Genomic DNA, 8,255 nt, shown 5'->3' on the forward strand with positions numbered 1-8,255 from the left:
ATGTTGGCTGAGTTACCAATACAAATTGATTGATTGAAACTGTTAAGCAACCACATAATTTACGGATGAACAGTAGCAGTTTTCAGAGGAAGCAATTACAAATCATCAGGAATTTAGCATCAAACATAAAAAATGGGCTATATTTGGAGTGTAACCTGTATTGGCTCAAAGTGTGTAATAATAAACAACAACTTCGGATTACAATCTAGCAACAGAGAAAAATAGTGAAGAAGCACTCAAAAAGAAAATAAAAACCAAGAAACATTTGAACAAAAAACTACCTGTAGTGTTGGTTTTCAACAGAGCACCTCCTAGTCTCCTACCCCAACGTATCCTATAGGAACTCGATATGAAATGCTGGATTGACTTGAGATATAAACCTGCACATATTACAGGGGAAAATCATGAGTTACATCATAATCTCTACATATCAACTTAGGGGCATTCCCCCATATTGTTTCAGATAGCAAGCAAACATTACATCATTCCCAATAACATTCAAGTGCAAGAAAACATTATGTCGGTCTGTTTCTGAATATAAGCAACAAGTTCGTTCGAGAGATCCACACAGTCACACGGATAATAAACAACATACAGTGAGTAGGTCCATTTATGACGATACAGTTAGTCCTAATGTTTAGTTGTCTCAGAACCTAGCGTGCACAAGATTTAGTGTTCAACCATACTAATTTGAGATTGCTCTCAAGAAGATCTGATGCTTACACAAGGGGTGAATCACTTATGTGGGATGTTGGAGGAGATGCTTTTAATTCTCTCACGGGTGTTGGTCTGCTTGAAGTTGCAAACTTGTAAATTGATGAGCCGGAGTTGGAAGGTATCTCATTTGGAGAGGTGGATGCTGGCGTGGCCATAGGATGAGGAAGAAGACTAAATATTTATTCCGTGTCGTGTTTTAATGTTTTCTAAATCTGTACTGCCACTTGCTAAGTTTCTATATTAGCCTATGATCGTACCTCCATGAGCAATATCAGTTTTCAGAGGAAGCAAAACAAATCATCAAGAATTTAAGTATCAAACATAAAAAATGGGTATTATGGAGTGTAAACTGTAGTGGCTTAAACTGGGTAATAATAATAAGCGACAACTTCAGATGACAACCTAGCAAGAAGAAAAAGTAGTGAAAAGGCACTCAAACATAAAATAAAAGCCAGAAACATTTGAACAAATAACTACCTGTAGTGTTGGTTTTGAAAAGAGCACCTCCTACTCCAACGTGTCCTACAGGAACTCGATGTAAAATGATGGATTGACTTGAGATTGAAACCTGCATATATTACATAGGAAAATCATGAGTTACAACATAATATTGGCATTTCAACTTAGAGTGCATTCCCCCATGTTGCTTCAGATACCAAAGGTTCTTGAAGTTGGTCATTCCAAAAAAACTTTGGAAATAGTGAAGGCAAGTCTAGTGTGTCGAATGGTCTTTTACCTACTATAAGCATGGAGCTACCGATATAAATGAAACTTTGAGTGTTGGTCTACAACATTTGCTCTAAGCTAAACTGCAGCGAATCCAGAAGCTCTACATAGGTGGCATTTAACTTGTCCTTTAGATTCTTATATTTGATTCGTGAAATCCTTGTAGGTTCCATTATTAGGAAGAACCAAGCGAGAAAACAAAGATTGTATTGCTGCTTCAATGCATGAAGCACAAGTTTTAGTGAATCAAAGGCAAAGTAGATGTGAATTGAGTAATTCAGAGAGTGATCACCTGGATGCATAATAAGAAGGAACAACAAGTTCATGGAATCTCTACATGTTACAGGGAAGTACCAAGATATCAAGGCATACGTTTCAGCATAATCATGCCAGATACAGTACACACAACACAGGCACAAGCAAATCGATCCTACAAAGCGCAAAAAATGCGCAGTTCCATTCTCATTAACCACACCCAAAGGCAGAAGGGTGAACCTTCTGGATGAGATTCGACAAGTCGATGGAGACGAAGGTGGTCTTGGCGCACGGCGGTGAATTTCTCCAGGCCCGGTGTCTCCAAGTCCTGTAAAGCGCGGAAATCACAAGAATTAGATGAAGACTATGGTAAATAGCAGCAACTTTTATGGTTCAACGGGCACCGGCGTTGGCGTCGCAGTCGTGCGTGATATGCAGGAACACGTACACGCTACCGCCGCCGTAAAGCACGGGCGCAGCGAGCTCCTGGCGCCGACTGGAGGGAGGCGAAAGATTGGGGGATTTGAGGCAGGTGCGGCAATAGTAAGAGAATAGGAGGGCTCGTACCTTTTGTATTGGTGGAGGAGGTAGCCAGCACGAGCTCCACGATCGGCAAGCTCCACGATCGGCATCGGTAGTTGCCATAGTCGAGCTGACCAGCGGTTTCCAGCCGACCATGGCAGATGGGGAGGCGGCGCGGATGGGGATGGGCCAGGAAACAAGGGGAAACGGGGAAGAAGGCATGAGCGGCGCGGCGCGTGTGACTCCGGAGGCAGCAGGGCGAGCGACGGAAGCCGGGCGGCGCATCGACGGCGACAGCCGGCAAAGAATCAATCGACATGGTTAGGGTAGTTTTCCTTTCAGCGCTGGGTCCTTGGAGCGCTCTTTTCCTTTTTTTTCCAGATGAGCGCTCTTTTCCTTTGCTGCCTGAGGAGTGGGATATATTGGAGCGGCGGGTTTTTCCATCGATAGTTTTCTTTTTGGGTGGGGGAGAGTTTTGACGTACCAACCATCTCACCACCTCTAGCCATTTAATATAGTAGAGACTCGTGGACCCAGTGTGTAACCATACAGATATCCTGTAGATAATGAGCATTCGTACTATTGTTAAAAACAATATCATTACGACGGTTCCAAATAGCTCACATCAAAGCACAAATACCCGTTCGGATCTGTTCTTTAGATGCTTTATCAACTCCATTCAACAAATTTCCAAACATATTTGTGACATTGGTTGGTGGGGAACATTAAAAGTGAATTGAATAGTTCTCCAAATGAGCCTAGCGAAGGGACAATCAAAAAATAAATGGTTGATAGATTCATTAGCCTCACAAAACACACATTTCTTACGACCATTTAAATTTCTTTTAGCGAGGTTATCTTTGGTGTCCTACTGAGATCTGAAACTGAAGAAATATCTCCATGTTTCTCTCATCTCCCTTTTTGCCCTTTTCTCCAACAACCAGATCGATTCATCCGATGTTTCCGACTATTTCTCTTCACCGGACCGCCAACCACCGTGCATCTTTTTCTTCTTTTCGACACGGAGGGCCATGCATGTTTTCAGGTGTCTGTGCCCCATCATTTTCCTTGGATTTACTCCCACAAGTTGGATGCATCCGGAGTTTCGGACTTTGGCAATAATGCCAAACAACCTACTGCTGCCGAGGTGATGCATGCCTAGATATTTCTCCGATCGATCCCATCATTCTTGCAGTTGCCACCAGGATTGGGAACAAAAAAATTCATTAGTCTCTGTGAGAGCCCTATCAAGGACAGGGTCTGGTTATGATCATACGCCTCTCCTTATAGACTCTGGTATTAAAGCTCATAATGGAAACCATCCAAGATTCTCTTTTGAGCTGTTCTAGTTCAGACAAGAAGGTTTCTGTGAGATGGTATCAAAGGAATGTAATTCCGTTACCTCATGTCGTAACCCTATTGAGCGATGGAAAAATACGACTCGACACTTGAGATGTTTCTTAAAAGGCTGGGCTAAAAGTATGAGTGGGAATTATAAAAAGAGAAAGAGAGACTAATTGCTATTATTGATAAGCTTGAGCTAAAAGCAGAAACTAGTCCTCTGAGTCAGGCTGAAAGGGCTACTCTAAAGGAAGCTAATGAAAAAATAACTAAGCTAAGGAGGGATGGAGAGACCAAATGGGCTCAAAGAGCTAAAGTGAAACATATTCAACAAGGGGGGAGTAATACTAGATACTTTCACTTAATTGCTAATGGCAAAAAAAGGAAAAATAAAATATACCAACTTGAGCAAGAGGAAGGAACCATTGTTGGTGATGAAAATCTGAGGGTTTATATTTCTGAATTTTATAAAAAACTCTTTGGGGAACCAATACCATCTAATGTTGATTTAATTGAGGACGAAAACCAGAATATACCTAAGCTTTCTGTTGAGGAAAATACTCTTCTTACTTCTCCTTTTACTAAGAAGGAGGTGCATGAAGCTATTTCTCAAATGGAACATAACAAGGCTCCTGGTTTTCCAGCTGAGTTTTATCAAAAGTTTTGGAAGTAATCAAGGAGGACCTAATGGCGTTATTTAGTCAGTTGCATAATAAGGATTTGTCCTTCTATAAACTGAACTATGACATCATTACTTTACTTCCTAAAAAATAGAACGCAGTACATCAATATAGGCATATTTGCTTGCTTAATGTAAGCTTCAAAGTGTTTACTAAAGTTGGTACTAATCGAGTGATGGAGATTGCTTCGAAAGTGATTAGACCCACTCAAACGGTTTTTATGCCAGGTAGACATATTTTGGAAGGGGTGGTTATACTGCATGAAACTATTCATGAGATGCATTCTAAGAAAATGGATGGGGTCTTATTTAAAATTGATTTCGAAAAGGCTTATGACAAGGCTAAATGGTCCTTCCTATAGCAAACATTGCGCATGAAAGGTTTCGCGCCAGAATGGTGTCGTTTCATTAAAGACTTTGCCCAGGACGGTAGCGTTGCGGTCAAGGTAAATAATGATATTGGACACTATTTCCAAACTAGGAAGGGACTGAGACAGAGTGACCCTATTTCTGCCATCCTATTTAACATTGTTGTAGATATGTTGGCTATTTTAATCAAGCGCGCTAAGACGGATGGCCAAGTGGGAAGCCTAATCCTCATCTTGTTGAGGGAGGTATTTCAATTCTACAATATGCAGATGATACGATTTTGTTCATGGAGCATGATTTTCGAAAGGCATTAAATATGAAATTAATTTTGTATATCTTTGAGAAATTATTGGGCTTGAAAATGAACTTCCATAAAAGTGAATTATTTTGTTTTGAAAAAGCTAAGGAAGAGGAGCATCAATATAAACATATTTTTGGATGTGAGGTGGGCTCTTTGCCATTTAGATACCTTGGAGTTCCTGTTCACTACAAAATTCTTAGAAATTCAGATTGGTATCTAGTAGAAACTCGATTTGAGGCAAATTGGGATGCTGGAAAGGCAAGCTCTTATCCTATGGGGATAGACTTGTCTTGATCAATTCTGTTTTGACAAGTTTACCAATGTTTAAATGTTTATGTTATCTTTCCTTGAGATTTCAAAAGGGATTTTGAAAAGACTTGATTTCTATCGTTCAAGATTCTTTTGGCAAGGAGACGAAGAAAAACGGAAATATAGATTAACGAAGTGGAATATAATATGTAGGCTGAAAGTTCAATGTGGTCTTGGCATTGAGGTTTTAGAATTAAAAAATAAATGCCTTCTAAGTAAATGGATTTTCAAATTATTGAATGGGGAAGGGGTGTGCCATGAGTTACTGCAAAATAAATATTTATCTCAAAAGACTCTCTCTAAAGTCCTAGCTAAACCATCTGATTCCCCTTTTTGGAAGGGACTGATGCATGTGAAAGATGATTTCTTTGCACGAGGTCACTTTAATTTGGGTGATGGTTCGACTATTCGATTCTGGCAGGATGTTTGGTTGGGTGACAATATTTTAGCGCAACAGTACCCATCCTTATATTACATTGTGCAACATGCATAGAAATGTCTTGGTTGCGGATGTTTTAACTCAGGTACCTCTGAACATTCAGTTTAGAAGAGTGTTAAATGAGAACAAATGGACGGCCTTGCTGCATTTATGTAGACGCCTGATGACTGTTAATCTTGGTGATGAACCTCATAATTTTGTTTGGAATCTTACAACCTCAGGAATATTCACTGTTAAATCTATGTATGAAGACTTGATGAATGATCACACTCCTTTTCTAGGGAAATATTTATGGAAGCTAAAGATCCCACTCAAGATAAAAAAAATTATGTGTTTTCTCAGTAACAAAATGTTGTTAACCAAAGATAATCTTGCAAAAAGAAATTGGAAAGGGTGTACGGAGTGTTGTTTTTGTGGTGCACAAGAATCTACCGGTCACCTTTTTTTAGCTTGTCCTTTTGCAAAATTATTGTGGCGCATGGTTTACTTTGCTTTTGATCTCCCACCTCCAACTAATATTACCAATATGTTTGGCAGCTGGTTGAATGGAGTTGACAAAAAAGCAAAAGATTGGATACACATTGGTGTGTCGGCCTTGTGCTGGTTAATATGGAGGTGCCGGAATAATATTGTGTTTAACAAATCAACTTTTTTTCAATATTTTGCAGGTTATTCATATGGTCGTTCACTGGGTGCAACTCTGGGCGTTGCTCCTTCCTCGGGACCAGCGGGTTTTTATGGATACTGGATGCAACCATTTTCAGACGGTTGCTCAGGATATCTTGTCCCAGCCTGGATGGTGTCACACTAGCTAGTCGACTATAAGATGCTTAGTTGGCTTTGCTTTCGAGTTTTGATGTTTTACTGGTTGATTTATGTATCGACTATGAGTGATCCGTGACGCTTGTATTAAATACTGCTTTGCTTTGAAATTTATTAATAAAAACCGTGTGCATCAACATGATGCAGAGGCTGGGGTGTTATCCCTTTTCGAAAAAAAATTTACCGCCAGGCGGCACAGGAGATTTGTGCGATGCACACTACAGGGTTGTGAGTTTGCTAGGGTCAACTGCTAGTTTAATTCGTGATGATGCAGAGTCCAATGTTTTCGGCAGATGGCCTGTGTGACGAGCATGTGATTCTGTCCTGCAACTGGTGCCATGCATGATGCGTTCCATGGACCATGGATCTGCCGTTTCTCTTGCAGTATGTTATGCTGGCTCTCTACTGTAAATGCACCACCGAATAGAGAAATAATCGTGCTGCGAGTATTCTCTTCAGTCTGTCGGTTGATTACGATTTTGAATAATGTTGCAGCATGCAGTCCATCAGAAATCGTTGGATCTCACCTGACAGCAGAACGTATACAGAATTTCTTAATCCTCGAAATAGGATGATTACGTTTCTGAATAATGTTGTAGCATGCAGTCCATCAGAAGAGTATACACAAATTCTTAATCCTCAAATTAGACTTTCACCCACTCTATTTTAAAATGCATCTTTACACACATTTTGAATTTTAAAAAATTGAAACAAAAAAATTGCACGTAACGCGCTCACAAAATTGTTTCATAAAAAATGGACTTGTCATGTGACGTGGGTAAAAAAGAAAAAAATTAGTGCTAAAAATAATGCTTTTCACAAGATAAAATTTCTCCTTTTTACATAGACCACAAAAAGTATTGGTTTTCCGTGAAATTTTACGAACGCATATATATTACGAAGATGTACGTGCAGAATTTTTTATTAAAATTTTTCAACACTTCGAAATATGATTTTTTGGTAGAGGGAGCAATGCACCCGAGAGCCGAATTGAATTTCCGACTGCTAGGACCTTATAATGTTGCACCTCACATCGTTTCCAATCTTCTATTTGTTCGTTCCTTTACAACTAACAATATGTTATCCATGGAGTTTGTTCCATTGTGTTTCCATAAAGGATCTTCGCAGGCAGGCCCTTCTTCTTCTTCGATGCAAAAGTGAAGGAGATATGTACCCGATCTTCTCGCGGCATCCTCGTCCTCATCTACACACGCATGTTGCCTATGCCATTGCCTCATCGGATCTTTGGCACCGCCGGCTCGGTCATCCCAGCATCTCTACGGCGTTCAATAAGCACATGCGTTGCTTTAACGTTAGACTTCCTTTTAGTTCATCTATTAGTACCACTTCCGCTGCATTTTCTTTGATCCATTGCGATATATGGCTAATACGTCGCAAACGTATCTATAATTTTTGATGCTCCATGCCTGTTTTACACCAAATTATATATGTTTTGCTTATACTTCGTTGCACTTTTATACATTTTCCAGCACTAACCTATTAACAAGATGCCATAATGCCAGTTCCCTATTTTCTGTTATTTTGTATTTCAGAAAAGTTGTACAAGAAATATTCTCGAAATTGGACGAAACAAAAGGCGATGTCAATATTTTTACGTAACGAAGACAGAGTCCAGAGGGGAGTCGAAGAAAGGCAGCAGGGCGGCTAGACCAGCCCTAGGCGCGGCCTGGCCCTGGCCCGCGCCTAGGGGTGGTGTGGGCCCCCTGGCCTCCACCGATATCGCCCCTCCGCCTATTTATTCACAATCTCAGGAA

General features: G+C 40.3%; 1 long non-coding RNA gene across 1 annotated transcript; it reads right to left on the bottom strand.

Annotated features, from left to right (window-relative positions):
* Positions 1-1,090: 1,090 nt before the first annotated feature.
* On the bottom strand, positions 1,091-2,048 carry LOC124687552. The gene is made up of 3 exons (XR_006998247.1): positions 1,939-2,048; positions 1,195-1,285; positions 1,091-1,119 (listed from the first exon to the last, which is right to left on the bottom strand). It is a non-coding gene; the product is annotated as an uncharacterized LOC124687552 (long non-coding RNA).
* Between the last annotated feature and the right edge of the window lie 6,207 nt (positions 2,049-8,255).

Source organism: Lolium rigidum, chromosome 2 (assembly GCF_022539505.1).
Source record: "Lolium rigidum isolate FL_2022 chromosome 2, APGP_CSIRO_Lrig_0.1, whole genome shotgun sequence".
In the NCBI taxonomy this organism is placed as follows: domain Eukaryota; kingdom Viridiplantae; phylum Streptophyta; class Magnoliopsida; order Poales; family Poaceae; genus Lolium; species Lolium rigidum.